This window comes from Sphaerodactylus townsendi, linkage group LG03 (assembly GCF_021028975.2).
Source record: "Sphaerodactylus townsendi isolate TG3544 linkage group LG03, MPM_Stown_v2.3, whole genome shotgun sequence".
In the NCBI taxonomy this organism is placed as follows: Eukaryota; Metazoa; Chordata; class Lepidosauria; order Squamata; family Sphaerodactylidae; genus Sphaerodactylus; species Sphaerodactylus townsendi.
This window is the reverse complement of record NC_059427.1, coordinates 86,660,764-86,681,912: the sequence shown is the minus strand read 5'-3', so window position 1 is coordinate 86,681,912 and position 21,149 is coordinate 86,660,764. Positions and strand designations below refer to the sequence as shown.

The 21,149-nt window shown below is 40.6% G+C and overlaps 1 long non-coding RNA gene across 1 annotated transcript in view; it reads left to right on the top strand.

Annotated features, from left to right (window-relative positions):
- The first annotated feature begins 1,830 nt into the window (after positions 1 to 1,830).
- LOC125428183 overlaps positions 1,831 to 21,149 on the top strand; it is a 34,185-nt gene continuing 14,866 nt past the window's right edge. Inside the window, exon 1 of the long non-coding RNA XR_007243785.1 lies at positions 1,831 to 1,960. This is a non-coding gene — a long non-coding RNA (uncharacterized LOC125428183). The remainder of the gene's footprint in view (positions 1,961 to 21,149) is intronic.

Genomic DNA, 21,149 nt, shown 5'->3' with positions numbered 1-21,149 from the left:
ATAGAGAAATGGTGAAGAATATGAATGTGCTGAAAATGTTGCTGTGGCCTTGAGCCAATTCTGAGTTTTGTTTCAGACTAATCTTTAAAGGCTTCCAGGGCAGTAAATAATACAGTGATTTTCCAACAATTAGATGTTAGACAAAATTCCTGTCTTGTATTAATCATAAATAGTTTCAACTGTATTACTGGTTATAATTCCAAAACAGTTGTAAGATAGCATTTTTCACAGTTTCTGTAAATTAATTGTAAAAAAACACTCAGCCATCTTAAATAATTCATACTTAAGCATTTATTAAACATGTGACATGGTTACATTACCATTAGAATCTCACAATAGTTGGAATTGCAGCTGATTACTAATACTGAGAATCTGTTTAGGAAAAATAATTACTATGCAGGCAAAAGTAATCTGCTTTGTTGAACAGTGCCATCCCAACATTTTAAAATGCTGGCTAAATTTTGATCTTCCTTAGTTGAATTGCTGATTGTTTTGTACTTTTAATCTAGTTGGTGGTGACACCTGAATCCTGAATATTAAGAAGCACCTCCAGTTTGCTATCTCCATTTTACTAAGAGGGACTGTAATGCACGTAAGAAACATTTTATCTTGTCCCCCTCCCCAAATGATTAATTCAGCTAAAGTGCACCTCTGTTCATAGCCAGGAGCAATGTAAGACCAGATCAGCATGGGTTCCTTTGTGAGATTTCCCCCTCTCGGAAATTTCTCAAAACAATCCACCCTCCTATGAGGAAGAAAGTACATATCAATTTACAAACATTTCTTTACTAATTGCTCCTAGGAACCTCCCATTGCCATACCTACTTTTCCTTTCTGATTTTTACATATACTCTTTCTACATTGCCTCTTTCCCTTTTGGATTTGTTATTGTGGTTGAAAATGTACAATGTCGTTCACTGTTTGTGTTTATGTGGCATGAGATAATTTTCCAGGCCCATATCTTGGGCTCAACACCTGACATTTAGTTATATGCTCCTTTTTGGAAAGTAAATGTTACTTTTGTAAGATCTGCATAATGTGCAAAGGCAACCTGTGTGTGTGTGTGTAAAATATACTGTGTGCTCTCTCCTTGTCCCCAGCTGATCACCTCAATGAATCCAGAGTCAAATGGTCAAGGCCATATGCCTATGAAAGAATGGGCTGTGTTTTCAGCTATTCTTTCTACCTTTGCATGGATTTCACACTTTCTATCCTGTTAAGAGTGCCTACTGTTTACTTTAAAGCTGAAAGCTCTTTTTAGTTCTGGCTTTCCATGTCATATGGATTTAATCTAGTTAGAAGATTTTATGCCAAAAGTTGCAGTGTTAACAACAATTGTTTAAAATTTGGATCAGGAAAGCATGTTTTAAAATCTTTGAAGCTTCCCTTTCCCCCTTGTCCTCCCCCATCTCCCCCTTTTGCTCCACATACCTAAACTCTGCCCCAGCTGCATAATTTTAGTTCAGCGTGGAAAAGGGTTGGTGGGGGGCGTACTGGCGGCTGTGCTGACTTGAAAGCATCCTTTGCCGTCCTCAGAAGCACAAACAAATGCAAATGTCTGTGCAAACGGCAAACATTATACAATGCAATTCAGGGCAAGTTGGGCCTTTCAGAATCTCTGAATAGCCCTTCAAAGCCAGTCTAATTAGAGTAAGGAGAGGTAATAGGCCTACTTGGATTTTCCTATTCCCCTCTCCCTCCCAAAAAAGGTTGCTGTGACTAGGGCTAGTGGTAGCCATGGATGGGGAAAGGAAAGAGGGGTGTGAAGAATGGTGTAAGAATATGCCTTTGTTAAATCATTTGCACTTGGAAGAAATAGAACCAGTGGGGTTAGGATGATGGAGGAGAGAATTGCTGTCCATATCCCACAATAATGTGAGGCAGTAGCATCATACCAGACTTTTCAATCGACTGAACAGGGGAAAGGGGTAAGGTTGAGCTCGTGTCATGTGCAACTTTGGTAAGTAAAAGAAAGAAAAGCAGAAGGTATGGGCTGAATACTAGGGGTAAATCAGTAATAGAGCTAAAGGGCATATGCCTGTAGGGAATATGTTGGCATAAAGGAGCTTTAAGAGGGGCTATTCATACTGACAAAGGGAGATTTGAAATGCTGCATTCACAATAGCATGAAAGGATGGACTCAGGGTGTTCTGAAACAAAGTGGAAATCATACTGCCCTGAACGGCTCTAATAAGCTTTTAACTATTTTACATTATGGCATTACCTCTCCCCCCTTCCTCTTTTTTGTCAACCAAGTGGCAGGCTCACTTAAAAGTGTGATTTATACTTTTTTCTTCATGGTAACTTTGCAGAAAAATAGACATGAACTCAAAGGCAGTAATTCAGCTTTTTCAGAAGGAAGGGAAGGGGGAGAATGCCTTCATTGAATGTCTCTGAGAAGGGGGGCTTGTGTGGAGAGTCCATCCGTGATTTACAACACGTGGAATGGAGCGTATGCCACCATGTTATGGACTTTGTCCTTTACTTAGGATACAAGTATGTTGGTGTCAAAAGAGCAGGTAAAGTGATTGTTATTTCTGTCCAAACTGTAATGTTTTGCAATATGTAATGGGACACAGTATGCACCCTTTATATGTGGCTTTTTAATCCTTTTCTGTCCAATATTGTGTAAAGGAGTGGACAGAAGTATTCTTAAGTGGAATTTGTCAACATCAGGGAAGACAAAGGCCTGATAGGAATAGATAGGGTCAGAATATCAGAACTTTGAAAATAGGACAAGACACTTCCAGTACAGAATATGGCACTGGATGGATGTACATGTCTCTAGCTTTGACAGGTAACAAAGCTCAATTGTATGGTTCTGAAAGAGCTGCAAAAGTCCCTCCAGATGAAGGAGAGAGCCAGAGCAGCCACACGTACTCCTGGAGTGATCTTCTCTGAGCAGGATAGCATGGAATCACTCACAGTAGCAATTCACTGGAGTTGAGAAGCATGAGTTAGCAGTAATTACCATCTTTTCCAACTTGAGCTATCAGCCCCCTTGGGAGGGAACATTCAAGTAATGTGTTCTTTACAAATGGAATAAAGATATACAGAGATTGAGAGAGGAGTCTATATCCTGCTGCTGATAATCCCGACAAAAACCAGAGAGGTACAGAATGACAAACAAGTGCAGAGTGTTGAAAAAGAGTTTAACTAAAGCTATACTAAAAGATATTCCCAGAGGCACCAGAGTCTGACGGTCATTTTAAGGCAAATATTTTTCCAGATCTTATCTCTCAGCTGTCAGGTTGCTAAAGTAAAACCAGAAAATAAATGACTTTACTGACATGTCAGCAACTAGATAGGAGGAATTTGAGTCCTGCATAAAACTACTGATAACTTTGACATCAGGTGGACATGGCATCCTCAAGAAAGGGGTCAATATCTCTTGAAATATCTGAGAGGGCCATATCTTATGATCATATCAACCAGTATACTACGTCTCAGGGTGGAAATTGATTCTCTGAAAGACTCTGTCAATACCGATATACCAAATGTGATGTCAGAGCTCATCAAGAATATTAAGGAGATAAAGGTTGAATTTCAAAAAGACTAAGAAAGTAAAATATTTTTTAAATAAGATGTGGACTGTACAATCAAAGGTTAAAATACATGACTTAACCATTCTTCGACTGGAATATCAAATTAAAATCAATGCCTGGAGACTGAGATAGATACCAGAGGATCCGAATCCAGCAAAAGAAAATTTTGAAAGAAAAGTTAAAGAAGAAAATTTTCTCAGTCCTGGCCAATCATTTGAAGATGAAAGAAGAAGACATGGTGTCACAGATTGAGAAAATTTATGCAGTCACATCAAAGAACAAAAATTGAAAAGATTATGTAGAGACATTGTTGTTTATTTCCACTCTAAAGAAATGGCAGATTCAATTTGAATATAGAAAAGAAATCAACAGTCAAGATAGAACACAAAGACATCATCATCATGAGGGAGATCCTTTTAAGAGTCCTACAAAAAGGAAAGATTGAAATTCTGGTATTCATTTTAAGAAAAAACAAATAAGATTTCTGTGGCTAAGATGGGAAGGAGTTCTCTTCACGTACAACAACAAAGAATTACTTCAATAATCAGTGCCAAAGAGATATTTAAATGTTTTTAAATACCTTAAATAAAAATGTTATGGGCATATTGGAGACTAATGTTAAATAAGTTAGGAGGATAAATTCAGATATATGTTTAAGTGAAGGAGGATAATGGAGGGAAGGGAGAATTTATGTTAAAAATCTTTTACTATTAAAGTTAGTTTAGGAGGATAAGATGTTGGTTTTTTAAATTATAAATTGCCTCAAATTGTATGTTGATACTTTAGAAAAGGTTTATGAAGATGAAGTAGGGCTGGAAATGTAACAAACAATGAAGAAATGTGATGGATAAAATTGACAGCACGGTATTGGCAGGAAGTGATCTAGGATATGTAGTATGTCTGTGTAGTATTAATCTTTATTGTGTAAGTAGAATGGGGGTGGCTGGATCACTGGTGTCTTTTCCCTCCTATGTTTCTCTCTCTCTCTTTTTGTAGATGTTAAAAACCCATAAAATTGTATTTTAAAAAAGAAAATAAGAAGGGGAGAGTTTCTTCTCATTTTAGGGATAACTGATTTCAAAGCAATGCACAGATTACTGATTGACAAAGAGACAAGTACTTTCAAAATTATACAGAAGCTTTTTCTTTCACTACTGGGAATGGCTGCTGTGAAGACAAACAATGAAGCTTAGAATGTGGAGATGTTCCCTCTACATCTCTTCACAATTTTTTCAAAGATCTCAGCACAATAGTTATAGTTGGTAGAAAACAATTATACAAAGTTTAGCCAGTGTTGAGCAAAGTTGAAATTGTTCGGGTGAAACACAAATATTTCTGGGGTGTTGTGTGATTATTAGGCTGTATGGCCGTGTTCTAGTAGCATTTTCTCCTGATGTTTCGCCTGCATTTGTGGCTGGCATCTTCAGAGAATCATATGTGGCTCTGAAGATGCCAGCCATAAATGCAGGCAAAACATCAGGAGAAAATGCTACTGAAATATGGCCATACAGCCCGGAAACCACACAACACCCCAGTGATTCCGGCCACGGAAGCCTTCAACAATACACATATTACTGTTTTTTTAGGGCTTTGCCATTGCTTTTGACATATGTAAACACTGAAGATTTGGAAAGTTAACCAGGTTTAGCCTGATTAGTACTTGTATGGGAGACCACCAAAGAAGTCCAGTTGTTGCTACAATGAAGCAGACAATGGCAAACTACCTCTGTTGCTCTCCTGCCTTGAAAACCATATGTTGTAACCCTAAGTCAGCTGACATGGTGAAACTTTCCATCAAGCCACAAAGGAAATGGGATGGGAAAGTTCCAAAATATATGATTAATCATCTTGAATTATATATATTTCTGTTAATCACATCACATTCAAATATTCACATTTTCAATAACAAAACTTTTGAAGGACTGGGCTGTAACTGCAATCTTGTAATACATACTTATGAATAAGTGCTATAGAACAATGTAATGCTTATGTGTGAGTAAGCCTTGCAAGAGCTTTTTAAATAGATGGTTAGTAGAAAAACTACGGTTTCTGTTTTATTTTCTTCCCCAAAGAACTAACATATTATCAGACCAAGAAACACAGTTGTGATCATTGTCTTGAGAATATGCACATGTGTGGTAATGTAAAGGGCATTTTCCAAGAAGATACATTTGTCCAAGTTTATCTTTTTATACCCAGTAAAGCCATTTGACCTCAATACATTTAATACATTCAGATATACTACATTTAAGAGGTTATCACTTAATGTTATAAAAAAAACCTATGCCCATTTGTTTTAAGATTTTAACTGTATAGAATTTCCACAATATAGATCTCCTTTCTCCTGGAAGTTCCTATAGCAGAAAACACACACACACAAACAGTGCCTCTGTTGGCTCAGGCTGAATGAGAGCAGCTGCTGCCGTCTGGCCTTGATTGACAATTCCCTTTGCCAAGCTGCTGCTTCCGATACGCTGCTGTGAGTCTCCAAGGGCCTGCACAAGTGCTCCCCATTTAGTACATGACACAGAGAGTACCGCAGGTGATGATGCACAGCCATTCAGGTAACATGGATCCTCCCCTTCTAGAGCCACTCAGGACTAATTAGCCACCACTTGACTTATCAAGGGGCCATTGTCACTCTGTTGGTAACATGATTTTCTTGGAGAATGACCATCCAGACAGAGGACAAACAGAAGGAGAGGAAATGGTACTGCTGCAAAAATTGATTAAAGACTCATTAGCCTTTCCCTTTAACCTGCTAAAAGCTTCAGTGATCTGAATAAACAAATATATGAACTGGGCAGTCTTCTTGAAAAGTGGTGAGAAAACAAAAAAGAGACAAATCACTTCCAGAGGTCGTGGCAGGCAAAATTTTCACCCCAAGCCTAAACAGAAATTTGAAGAAAGTCATATCCATTTCAGAAGAATGTACTTCCCATTAAGCAAACTTTAGACTTGTAAAATAGAGAGAACAGATGAAACTCCCATATATCAGGTTGACCATTGGTCCACCTAGGTTAAAATCATCTACTTTGACTAGTGGTGCTTTTCTAAAATCTTAGGTTGAGAAGAGTCCCATCTCAGGTCTCAGGCCCCCATCATCTGTTGCATCAAATCCTCTTAGTTAGAAATGCTAAGCATTGCATTGAGCCTGACCTTATGTATACAAAACATGTCTATTCCCCTGAATCTGAGCCACTCCCATGAAGAAATAGGAGTGAAAAATTAGGGATGTACACTGGCTTATTAACAAGGGGACGTGGGGAATTAAAAGTCTGTTATAATGAAAATAAATAGCAAATTTAACAATCTTTATTATTCTGGAGTAGAGAGAGTGTTAAAGGATGAGAGATGAGCAAACTCTCCCAACTATCCTTGGAATTGGGCTCAATGGATAAGTCACATGTGAATAAATCAGTAAATAGCCGTTGTATTATGAGACTGATTCTGAGTACTCGACAATCTTGGAATACCATGATGACTAATGATGCCATTAAATGTGCCATGACATTCTAAATCAGGGGTAGGGAACCTGCGGCTCTCCAGATGTTCAGGAACTACAATTCCCATCAGCCCCTACCAGCATGGCCAATTGGCCATGCTGACAGAGGCTGATGGGAATTGTAGTTCCTGAACATCTGGAGAGCCGCAGGTTCCCTACCCCTGTTCTAAATATTCTAGAATTCTCCTCTGATTTCCCACCCCATCCAAATTATCTGTCCTGCAACTGGGAGGTGATGTAATAATCCCGGAATGCAGTTGAGCTTTATTATATTTAATCCTTCATGAAAGTGGATTGAAAGTGCATTATTCTGCATGTGCAGAAGGGGTCCCCCAGTGTTGCGTGGAATGTCACAGACACTGAGCAGAACAGAGAGTCATCTGGGAGAACTCCCCCTGCCAGGCAGGCCCTTATCTGCACAGCACCAATCCACTGGCCATGAGGCTGTGCACCTGCATTGTTTACAAAGAACATTGAACTAAGGGGAAGGAAAATTATTTCTGACCCTCAATCCTTTCCCCCCCCCCTTCTCTCTTGGTCGGCCATCACTCGAACATATAGTGCTTTGAGCATTCTAGGGACAGTTGTACCCAAAATACCTAACACTGGATGCCAGGCATTGGAAATCTAGATGCATAATTCCCAGAATACACAAGGTGATGTAGGTGCTATGCATCATAGACACCTGCAATGCAAACAGCATATTAAATTAATTTGTGTAACTTCTAGTACTGTTGACTTAGTGAATCCACAGTGATAGTAGGATTTGTTCCTCTCTCTGTCATTTATTGCAGTTCACACACATTTGATACCCATCAAAAACTTTTATTCCAGTATTTGTTCTCCACTAACTGCAGTAGACAGAAGGCAATCTTTTAGGCATCCTTGGCAACAACCTTCTGCTCAAGGTTAGAACCCATGAGTTCATCTTGTTTCAATACACTGTAAGGTTTCTATTCAGTCACTATGAAGTGCTATCTGGCCATGCCCTTTAAGGATTCCTCCAGCAAAGGTCTCCTAGAGGTAGGTATGTGGAATTACTCTCCTGCCTTTTGATTAATATGCCTAGTGAACAGAGGTTATGAGTGACATGAGACATTCTGAGTCCATGCTAACTGAGACTGGCAATCAAGTTGATAGAACAGCTGATGTTCCTCATGGTCAACCTGTTTCTGCTGCTGAGATACCCCAAACCTTTTGTAAGACAGAATGGTTGCCATCCACACTGTCATGACCATCTCCAGGGCTACTGCAGTAGCTCTTTCTTGCCTATTCTGTTCTGCTGCCTCCCTTGGGATTATATATAGCAGCTTCTGCCTTCTGGCTTTCTTTGTCCAACTCAGCTTGCTTGGTTACTGCTGACTCTCTGATTTACTAGAATAGCTGCCAACTGCTAGTTATCATCTTCCTGTTCTACTGTACTGCTTTCTGGCTTCATTGGGATGTCAAACATCAACCTGGTACCTCCTGTCTTTCCAGGGATGGAAAAGAACTGTCTAGCACTGCAGGAAACCTTTTTCTTCTTACCTTGGTCTACTATACAGCTCCCCCAGCCTGTCTTCATAAAGGTGTCACTGTGTTCACTGTGTCATATAGATATTTAAATTGCCTTTTAAGTTGCAGGCTGAAAGTTGGGAGAGAGAAATCAGTGGAAGACAGATATAATGCTTCAGAATTTTTCAACCAAACATTAGAGCCACAAGTATATTTCATGTTAATACCGATGGAGAAGATGATGATTATATGGAGAAGAAAGTAACAAACATCAATAGGATTAATAATAAATCAACTGAATGCAAATACAAATTTTGTACACCGCTAAAATTTAGGATTGAACTGTATAAAAAGAATATACTGGCTGATTGTGCACAACAGAGGTAAATGTCCGTCACAGCAAGATTTCTTGTACAGATGTATTTCCTCAAGCCTCACTTTCACTGTCATTCTCTCTGTAGCAAGCAAGACCATTTCTAGCATGATTTTAATTTACTTCGTTGCCTGAGTGGGACAGATTTGCCAGTGAGGACAGATTTGTCCCAGACATCTTCCCTCTGGCCATGGCCAGCTTTCCCACTCTCTCGCACTGCCATCCACACCTTCCCCCCTCATCTCCCCTTCCATGTTGCCAGCTGTTTCAATTCGCAGAAAAGGTGTCCACTCACATGGGCTTAGTCAAAACATGCCAATCTCTAATTCTCATGTTGATATATCGGAATACTGATATAATGATAACAGAGTGTGCTTGGAAATAAGCCTCTCTAACTGCCAGTGACAGCAAAAAGAGGAGGAGAAAACATGTGTGTGTGTGTGTGTGTGTGTGTGTGCATGCGTGCGCATGTGCAATGGAGGGGAAACAAGAAGAAGAGAGGGGGAGAAAATATCAGCTCTAGGATGGTCCTCTTTTTTAGCAGTGTATGGTCCAGGAGTCTATGGCTTCTTTCATTGGGGGGGGGGGGCATTATTTTTGGAACAATACTATCAATATAAGAGCAGTCTTGAGATCCATAATGAGATCTATGCCTTTAAGGATTACTTCAAGGATTCAGGCCCTTAGAGTTCTCTGCAGAAAAGCTCCATGGCAGGAGTGAATGCCTCCTCACATGTAAACAGAGAAATGTAAGGAGAGCTCACTACAAGTTCACTGCACAGAGAAGAGCACCAAGGTAAGTCTTCCAGATATAAGCAGTCACTGTTATTCCAATACACTGAATCTTGATCTAGAAGATACTTAGAACTTTTCCTTAAGTGAGTAAATAATTTAGGACTGAAGCAGCTGAGAGGAAAGGAGGCCTCTCTGGAAGGATCTTGTGGTTATTTTTAAGTGCATATTGCTGATGGGTACGTGTGTGGAGAAGGCAGGGCTCCCCCCCCCCCTGGCTCGGGTTAGCATTCCCTCAAGTGAAGCAGCTGTCATATGCCACAGCTCCCTGCTAGGTCCACCATTGCTGCTACCCTCTGCAAGCATGGGGTGCAAGAAACAGCAGCAAGCAAGGGGACCATAGGATAGGCACACCAATGGGCTGGGCATGGAAATGACAACAAGTGAGGGTTTAGGGTTAGACACACCAGTGGCTGAGAAAAGCAGGGAAGAGCATGCGAGTTCCTAGGTATAGCAGAATGGTAAGCAGCAGCAGTGAGTGAGCAGGAGGGACAGGAGTGTGAGTAGAGTCACCTGTAATTGGCAGAGACATTGCTTTCCTTTTGTCCCTGGATTTCTTACAGCCAAAACAGAAAGGAAAATGAGAATCAGAGAAAGAGACAGATGGACAGGAAGAGAAAACAAAGGGGGGTGGGGGTGGCAGGGGAAGAGACAGAGAAGCTGCCAAAAAGAGAAAGCAAGAAAAAGACAGAGGAGAAGCAAGAAAAAAAGAGATGCTTGATAAAGCATGGGGGGGGGGGGTTGCACGTGGGGGGGGGGAGGGAATACCTCCCCTACAAAATTATCTGGGAATGAGATTATTTCCCTTCTTTAATCTGAGACTAAGCACACAAAAAGCATAATAGAGAGTCTGATCCCACACCAACATTCTAATAATGGTGACTAGATTTGCCCTCTTTGTGACTAAAATATTATTGTATTGTCGAAGGCTTTTAAGGCCGGAATCACTGGGGTGCTGTGTGGTTTCCGGGCTGCATGGCCGTGTTCTAGCAGCATTCTCTCCTGACGTTTTGCCTGCATCTGTGGCTGTCCTCTTCCGAGGGAAGATGCCAGCCACAGATGCAGGCGAAACGTCATGAGAGAATGCTGCTAGAACACGGCCATGCAGCCCGGAAACCACACAGCACCCCAGTAAAAGATCATTGTCACAGTAAATTCTGAGTCTTCCTGAGTGTTGCTGCCTGAAAAACCTGAAGTTTAGTTGTAGACTAATAGGAATAGGAGACATTTTGAAGGACAGGTTCTCTAGAAGAGGTCAAAGGTAAAAGTAATATTGGCAAATGGGAACAAATCTCCAAGAATCCTGGGAACTGAAGTATGACACAACAGAGACCTGTCCTGTGCTGGGATTTTAATGGAGAGGAGATACAAGGAAGATCAGTGAGAAGTGATGTCATCCCTTTTGGATAATGGTGGAAGTGATGTTATCACACCAGTCTACCAACTGGTTCCTATTTTTGCCAGTATTCTCCCTTCACAGCCAGGCTGTGCAGCAGCGGGCAGAACCAGCAGTAGGTGGGAAGTCTCCCACCAACTTGGAAGAGTTGGCATCCCTAAGCCTGCACAAAGAGCTGGAAGAGCTGTTGCGGCTGTCCTGGGCTGGTGCCATGGCACCCAGCCTTCGGGGGAGGACCAGGAGGCCTGCTGGAGCACCAGCAGGGCTGGCCACCCTGGCAGGCTGGGCCGCGTGTGCAGCATGGGCTGCTGGGGTGGCCTGCCCTGTTGCACTCCAGCAGGCCTCCCGGCCCTCTCCCAAAGGCTGCACTGCAGTCGGCCCCCCCAAAGCCACCACCTTCCCTCGCTTCCCCCCACCCAACATTGGAAATGGGGGGCTGGAGACACAGCAGCTAGGTAAGTGGGTGGCAGGAGGGTGCGGAGGTGGGGGCATGGTGTGGGGGGGCAAACCAGTGGTTGATCTGAGTGGATTTTACCACTGCTTGTATCCTACCACTTAGCCATTTTCCAGCATAAGAAAGGCTTTATGGAATAGAAATGGCTGTTCTGTATGGTGCAGAAATGTCTTCTGTTGGAGAAAAACTCTGGGTACTGGAGAAACGTTTTGACCTTTACTGAACAGAGTGGCAGGAAAACCTTATGCAAAGTTGCCAAATTCTATTGAAGTCTACTGAGATACCATGCTGATTTAGTGATACATATTTGCTTTTTTATATCTCTTAGTGGAAAATTGTACATATATTCTTATATCCCTCTGTTAATGTATGTTTTATTCTTCTGGTCCATGAATGTAATAACTGATTGATTGACTGGAAGCAAACTACTATTTTGAGTAGAGACCCATATGTACTTTTTACAAATAACCAGTGTCATAATATATACAAAATATAAGATGACCCACTCTTGTTTTTGAGTAAATACGGAATACGCTTATTATGACTGAAAGGAAACAGCCCCTTATATTTCTTTCAGTCTTTTAATAATCTTTTTTAAAAATCCCACATGTTTAAGTCTCATTACATCATTTTATAGTAGGTTCACACAACCATTTTCACCATCCATTCTCATTTGGCCTAGCTGGTATGCTAAAGAGAAACAGGTTTTACCCCTGCTTTTATACAATGGTGCTGTTGTTCATTGTTCATCTTTTCTCTGGCTTTCTTGCATTCTTTCCAAAATCTACTTCACTACCTTCTTTTTAGAAAGATTGCAGCAAAGGTGGCCAAGTGCCATGTAGATGGGAAAGTCCAGATCTTTCTTGGTCCTGCTTACATCAGTGTCATTTCCCTGTCCCAATCCTCCATTGGTATCATTTCCTCCCTGAACCACCAGGAAACTTTTTTGGGGAGGGGCGGGAGGGTGATTGATAATTGCTAAATCACAATGGTGTTACAATATTATGGAACTACTCTTTCAGGGGGAATGGAACCAGATCCAGAACAGGAGACATCTTAATTTCCAGATCTGTCCTACCTTCTCAGATCTGTCCTACCTACTCACCAGTAGTCCTTCTATCTTATTAGGATTAAGCTTCAGTTTATTAGCCCATATGAGCTTAGTCAAACGTGTCTATGAGACAGATGTGTTGGTGGGCTCTCTTATGGTCTACTTAACTGTCACTTTAAAAAAATCTTTATGCGGAACATGCAACTAAAAGCCAAAGAAAGCCTATCCAATCAATCAAAACATATACTAACTAATAAAATATGAAGCTTTGGATTTGTGTCTCCTTTTGTTTAAAATGTTTTGGTAATATGTAGATTAAAAGACTGCAGTGGGGCTACCCTTGAATAGTGTTCATAAACTTCAGTTGGTACAGAATGCTGCAGCCAGGCTACTGACTAGGCAGGGGTCACAGGGAATGATTAAATATGCTTTCCCAGGGATAATTGCCTGATCTCTTACTGCACAGTCTTCTGACAACAGGTGAATACTTCATCTAACATTTCCTCACTGAACTCTTTTTCCTGTCATGTTTTTAAAATGCTCTGTCTATTTAAATATGTATTTTACCTTTGGTTTCCATTGGTTGTGTAAAGTTCTGCTTTTAACTGTTAGCTACCTTGGTTAGCTATCCTAATGAGAGTATTTTATGCATTTTGCAAGCTATTTTTATAGTAAGCAAAAGATTCTCATCCTTAGTTACTCAATCTGTCACATTATTTATTTCAGATTTTTTTGTGTACCATCAGTGAGAGGAGGCTTCATGCTAAACATTTTGTTCTCACCTGCTTCTGCCTTTATAATCTCCACCAATTATATGAATCAATTTTAATGGGCCATTAGAGTGACCGAGATCTATAATTACAGTATTACCTTTCATGTGCTCACAGGTAGTAAGGTAGGCTTTCAGAGAAAGTTGACAGTAAATCAAATCTACTGCAGATTACCATTCAAGGAGATCCCTCATGGAGATGTTCTTGTTAATTATTGAAATTCAAGCATTGTTCACAGTTTAACGCCAGCAATAAAGATGCTTTTGGCTTGTCAGGAATATCCTGGTTAGCAGCAGGGAACCTGCAAGTGATAGGAAATATTGAATTTGGTATGTAATAAGAGGATCTAGTTTTAGTTCTAGAGATGTCACAGATGTTTCTTTATAAAGGACCAGTGCACAATGGGAATTGAAAGCATGTTGTATAACATCCTGAAAATCAAAATAGACCAATTTAAATACCTTGCAAAAATATTTATTTTTTGCATCAGATTCTCACCTAACAGAAGTATCTATAACTAAATTGTTATTTTCATTAACGGTACATGTCAAGATTGACATGTTTTAGGTTATTCACATTTCTATTTTAAAATGGATATATAATTAGTGGGGAGCAGTTTATTTAAGAGATTTGTATCTTGCCTTTCCTGTATTCATGGCCAAAAGGCAACAATACATAGCATAATAATGCTATCAAAGTATTGGCAGCAGCCCACTGTTTTGAGATCTCACACACATATACATTAAATTTATACTAAAGTGCTAGAAACTAGACTGAAAATATGGAGGGCTGCGAAGAGGACATAACAGTCACCATTTTTTCATTTGAAGTATTCATGGTGTTCTCCAGGACTGTCTGATATTTACAGTGCAACCACATGCAGAATTATTCCAGACAAAGTCCACTTTAAAAAGTCCCGTGAAGCAGAGTGCTAAACTGCAGTACTAAAGTCAAAGCTCTGCTCAAAACTTGAGTTCAATCCCAGCAGAAGTTGGTTTCAGGTAACTGGCTCAAGGTTTACTCAGGTTGGTAAACTGAGTACCAAGCTTGCTGAGGGTAAAGTCAGGGGCGTAACGAGGCAGCCCTGGGCAAACTGTAGCCCTGGGCAAAACCTGAGTTGGATGCCCCCCCCCCCGCCATGGGTAGCCACTCCACCACGACCAAAAAATTTTTTTGCACCAGGATATTGGTGCCTGCAGGGGGTGCATTTTTAGACATAGCAGCACCACAATTTCAGCATATCATCAGGAGACTCCCCTTATGCTACTCCCCAAGTTTGGTGAGGTTTGGTTCAAGGAGTCCAAAGTTATGGACTCCCAAAAGGGGTGCCCCATCCCCCATTGTTTCCAATGGTAGCTAATAGGAGATGGGGGCTGCAGTTTTGAGGGTCCATAACTTTGGCCCCCCTGAACCAAACTGAACCAAACTTGGGGGGTGACATCATTTCCAGATGATACCCTGAAATTTTGGTGCCAATACATCCAAAAATGCACCCCCTACAGGGACATCCTAGAAATTTGCCCAAGAATCTTTGTTCTGCGTTTAGTTTTCTGCATTGCTGTCAATGGGGGTTGCAGGCTGTGGGGGGCACATTTCTGAAGGCACAGTCTCAAAACTTTCAGGGTCTCATCAGAAGACTGCCCTAATGATACCCCTCAAGTTTGGTGCAGTTTGGTTCAGGGGGGCCAAAGTTATGGACCCTCAAAACTGCAGCCCCCATCTCCTATTAGCTACCATTGGAAACAATGGGGGATAGGGGCACCCCCTTTGGGAGTCCATAACTTTGGACTCCCTGAACCAAACCTCACCAAACTTGGGGTGTAGCATAAGGACAGTCTCCTGATGATACGCTGCAATTTCGGCGCCACTAGCCTAAAAACTGCGCCCCCTGCAGGCCAAAAATGGAAAACCACTAAAATATCCAAAAACGAACCCAGCATTTTGATGCCCCCCACAAGGTGATGCCCTGGGCAGCTGCCCACCTTGCCCAATGGGCATTACGCCAGTGGGTAAAGTGCAGATGACTGGGGAAGGCAATGGCAAACCGCTCTGTAAAAATAGTCTGCCTAGTAAATGTTGTGATGGGGCACTAATGACCTTGTGCTTGCACAGGGGACTAGCTTTATCTTTAAGCCCGCTGAAATCTATAGAAGTAGATTTGTTAGTCTATTAAACATAATCAATAAATGTATTTTCAAAGGCTTTCATGGCAGGATTCAACAGGTTGTTGTGAGTTTTCCTGGCTGTGTGGCCATGGTCTGGTAGATCTTGTTCCTAACGTTTCGCCTGTATCTGTGGATGGCATCTTCAGAGGTGTATCACAGAGGGAAGTCTGTTATACACTGTGTCCAGTGAGAAGGGAAAGTTTAGTGGGGTATATGTTGTCCATGTCCCAGGGTGAGGAACCAATCAGTAAGTGTTCGGGTGGAACTTGCTATGCAAAGGTGTGGTTGACTGCATTGTAATGCAGGTGGGGGTTTTCAGTCCAGGGAGTGATTCACATTTGCCTTCCCTGCAGCAGCAACAATTTTAGTGAATGCAAATCCTGTGTCTGGATATAGTCCATTGTCCATGAACCCAGCATGCCCTTGGCCTTTGATTCTGGTGTTTTAAAGTACTAATAATCAAGTTCTGTTAATTCTCAGAGTCTCTTCCTTCTTGTTGAAGTTTTCTTGGTGCTTGTGGATTTCAATGACCTCCCTGTATAATCCATAAAGATTTTTTGGCATCGTAAATACTTGTGGAGCACTAGAGCCCTATCCATTAATGTTTTTGCTCCAACAAGTTAGTTACCACAACAAGTTTGTTGTTCTGATCTAACAGTTAATTGCTGTAGCACACATGAGTTTTGAATGATGTATGCCCTCTTTCATAGTGAAAGCCCTTTTTCATAGTGAAATATTAATAGTATTAAGGTGGTACCCCAAGCAGAAACACCAAAGAAAACATTTAGGATCTGGATACTGGAGTGTTAAAATGGCAGGAGAAAAGTTCATTTGTCAGTCATATTAATGCTTTAAATTGCTTTACATTTAAAAAAAACAGAGATCTTCATTGAAGCATCCTATCTCAACTACACAGCAATTTGCGAAAGACAGCAGAGATGCTCAACCATTTCATTTATTTTTTCTTGAAATTGAAATCTTACATTCTTGGGACACCTGTGACTTGCGACCTTTCGTCATTATGCTTGAGGGGACTAAGTTTCAGTCCCTGAAGGGTACTTCACACAAAACCTCCTTAATTTCAGGGGCAGGTGCATGAAAATCTCCAGCATCTCTTAGTGACTCTGCATTTAGATATTAGAAATCCCTTCAATCTAAATAACTAAATAAACTAAATGAAAGAAAATACTTACTGAACAAGTTATTTATCCGTGTGTGTATGAAGGGGAGGGCGGTCTGGAAATCATAAAAGAAGTGCTATATATGTCTGCACAAACTGGAACTGATGCTTTTATTAAAAAAAATTAATTGTGTATGAAAAAAGATGCCAGGCAAAATTTTTAAATACAGTTAATAATTAAGGAAAATATGCCAAAACATTTAAAATATCAACCATATTCATTGCAGAATTATCTTTTTATGAACCCAAATTGATTGCTTCTCAGTCATAAAACGATCAAATTGAGCAAAAGGCCACAGGGCCTGTTATGAACTGATCTGGTTGTGCAAGGTTTGGGGGGCCTTTCTTGCATTCTTCTGCCTTCAGGAGCCCCTTCTGACCCCAGGAAAGTTGATTCCTGATGTCAAGGGACCTGTGTAGACAAATAACCCTGCAAGTCGGGAGGGATGATTATTATTATTACTATTTATTAATTTTTGTATACCATCCAACCCCCGAAGGGTTCTGAGGGGTGTACAGTAAGGTCAAAAGGCAACAACAATATACAACAATACATGATATAAATATAAATAACACATTAAAAGTATTTAAAACATCAGCAGTATCCCACATACTTATTACAGAAAAGGAAGGGGATACAACTGCCTCTCCTCCCTCTTCCTCCAGTGCAGTTCTCTGCTGGAGAGGCAAATATGGCTCTTTTTCTTCCTCACTGCAGCCCCCTTGACTTACTTGCTATTAATACACTTGAGTCCCCTGACAATAGGAATCAACACTTTGGGGGTCAGAAGCACTTCTGGATGATGAGAATGTAGGAGGGTTCCCTGAATATCAACATTTTCCATTAATTGATCATGGAATCCAATGAATAAGAACATAAAAATACCCATGTTGGTCAAACCAATGGATGTGATGGATGCCCCCCCCCATATACTCATTTATACCCCCAATAAAAAATTTCTGGCTATGGGCCCATCCCTCCCCCTTGATTCATGGCATACTTTATTGACAGTCCCAGTAATATGAAGCACTATGGGGTAGGGTCTGAAAAATGAAATTGTAATGAAGAAGCCGGGAGATACAGAGGGCACAATATCTCTGGTTGAATATATAATAGGAGCTATGATTCTGTTGTTGATTATCCCATGAATCATACAGATAACATCTTTTTGCTTTTCTTCATGTGTATATGAGTGACAGGGAAAGAAAATGATTGGCAGTGCCGTGTTCTTTCCCTTCCAGGGGTTGTGTCCTCAGTTTGAACTTCATTGAGCCAGAGGGTTGCATTAATCTATCAATCTTAGGCACACTTTCTTCTGTGCACTCAAAATCATCAACTTGATTGCTCCGTTACATTCAGCGGGGCTGCAGCCAGCTGCCAGCTCAAAAAAGCAAGCCCACCATGTGTACTCCTTGGAGCAGGATGCAAGCATGGCTTTGGAACTTGTTTCCTGGTGTGCCTCCAGAGGGCTTAAGGGAAAAGAAAACCAGTGTTCTGTCCCAGACACGTGGACCTACAGCAGGATTGGAGAGACCCCTTGCCAGAGTCACAAATAGAGGATTTATCCTTCGCTATAGAAAGAGAATAAGCTGTAAAAGCAAAAGACTGAGCTGACTCGCTTCCAGGAGCCCTTCTGCATAATGGGGGTTGCAAATCCTGCCTTGCACACCCTACGCTGGCTATTAAAGTGAAGAGAGTAGAACAATTCAAATGGAGAAAACATAGACAGGCGAAAGCAAAGATAATATTCAAGTCCATAAGTTTATTTCTCCAGGTTTCAAAATAGGGGTTAATCCAGGTTTATACACTTGCCCTAGGGCCAGAGCTTTTTAAAATGTCTTTGTTCTGCTTCTAAGCGCAACCTGACAATCTTTTTCACACATGATGTGACATATAAAATGCAAGGAAACTGGGGTTCTGCCTTGTGTGTGCGTGTGTGTGTGAGAACAATTTCTCCACAGAATGCAATTACTTTCTTATACCCAAATGCTGAGCATATATGTCAAAGTTCTATAGCACAGTTTTACTTGGATCTGTTGTGTGAAAAAAACCCAATAACAACATGTTAGTGTAGATCAAACAAATAAAATTGTTGTTGCTTTTTCTTTCTTAGTACTTTGTTCATAAAATTGCTATTTATCAAGTCTTATTGACTACAATCAGCAATCCAGTTATTTCAGGAATCTTTTCAGCTTGAAGTGCATTATATAAAGAGCGATATAGAATCCTACAGGATCTGTCTAGTGAAAAATGAAAAAGGTTTACAGGCCAACCCTTAGACTAATGGGACTTGCTTTCTAATAAAGAATCTTTAGGACTGCAACTTTAGGAGTGAAAAGAAGAGTAGGATTATGTCCTTAAAAGTCAGGCTGCAGTCTGATGCAATAAATTCCATTGAGAGCTGAGGATCAAAATAAATTACATTTCCAGTGAATATACATAGGAATCATTTTCACTTCATTTGAACCCAAGCTAGATGAGACTAAGGCCAGAGTGGTTCTCTAGCATGCATTTAGTAATCACTAAATAACAGGCTGCATGGTGACACTGGAGAGAATTTGGGTTAACACTGCAGTATAGGGGGAAGGAAAGTTAACCTCAAATGTCCCCATAACTGCACTTTGCCAGCTTGGGGAAACAAACCTTTATGTTTTTCCTAATTGACCAAATAGCAACTCTGATGGAAAATGTGTGTTTGAGAGAGAAATTGTTTGTAAATATCCTTCTCATGCTTTGGCATCAAACCTACTTAGAACAAGCAGCACCAACTATTTAGAGTAAAAATGATCTGGAAATCTGGCCTTGAATCTTACAGTATCTTGCTTTGTGTTACCCTGTGTGAAACTTTAAAAGGCTTATTTCCAAGTGGACATGCATAGAATCAGGCTGTAGTCTTTTATACCACAGTCTTTTCCTAACATTCTGTTTACCTTGATCCACAGCACAGTTCACCTGGGATGCTTAGATTGAGGCCAGTCTCATCTCACTAAAATCAATGAGATTACTATGTTGATCCCAATAACCACAAAATCAATGAGATGTTTTTTAAAATAATTTTTTTAAATTAATTTTCACAGTATATTTGACAGATATAGAGAAATATACTTCAGAACAGATAGAAGAATAACAGAAAAGACATCTATCCAAGACTGTATTAGTATAATAATTACATAATAGATCAAACCATGATCCCCACAACATGCACTAGAGCACTGGCCTATGATGACAGAGATACTTTAACACTAGCCCCCCTCCCTGAAATATCTGCATACAGGGACAATGCACATAGAGAGGGAGAGGAAATGAACATACTGGCTCTGATTTCCACTTGTGACCTCACTTGCCTTACCCATCTTTCTGCGTGTTTGGACAATGCTTACATATACAGAAGTCATCGAACATTTATTCTTGGTTATGGGTATAGAACCAATATGTATGAAGGCTGTGTGCTTGTATGTGTTCATATTTTGGTGATTGTGCTCATTCTCACTCCCCAAAACACAGACATTTCATGTGAACTGAACTGTGAATTGCTCTGAAGCAGTAGTACACCTCATCCATCTAAAAGCAGTGAGTTCCCCCTCACTAGCAGTCTTCAAGCAGTGGCTGGACAAACACTTGTCAGGGATGTTTTAGGCTGATCCTGCATTGAGTAGAGGGTTAGACTAGATGACCTATATGGCCCCTTCCAACTCTATGATCTGATGTGGACATTTCTCTTAAGATGTCAATTTCTCCTAGTTAAGGTTTGAGAAATTACTCAAAGAAGATACACTAAAACAAAACATATATACATTTTCATTTATGTATCTGTGGCTGCCACTAGACATTATGACTGCTATGTGATCTCCCAACCCCCCCAAAAGCATTCCCATCTTGTGATTGCTCCATACAAGAGCTGTAACATTTGTCAGAAACTTGAGGCATTGGGAAGATTCTACCTGGACCCTAAGGGAAGTCCAACCCTGAATAAAAATATCTGTATTTCTATTGTTATTTATTAACTGAGAGCTGGTGAGGATTACTGTATTCCAGAGGATTTCTTGTTCATTTTTGTCTGCTTAAGGGTTCTCTATTGGTGCATGTGAGGGCTTAGAGCAGGGGTCCCCAAACTTTTTAAACAGGGGGCCAGTTCACTGTCCCTCAGACTGTTGGAGGGCCGGACTAAAAAAAACTATGAACAAATTCCTATGCACAAATGATTGTAAAATGTTTGATTTCACCTTTCAGCCTTTCTGTCATGGTCTATTTTTAGAACAGTGACCAAAGTATTTCAAGTACAGGGTGGGCTCCAAATATTGTTGGGGAGGCTGTGGAATACCTTCCCCTGTAAAAAAAAAAAAGCAGAACTTTCCCAATGAAGCATTCCATCTAACCCAGGATTAGGTATCTTCCTGGGTTCTTCCTCCCTAGCAGCCAGCGA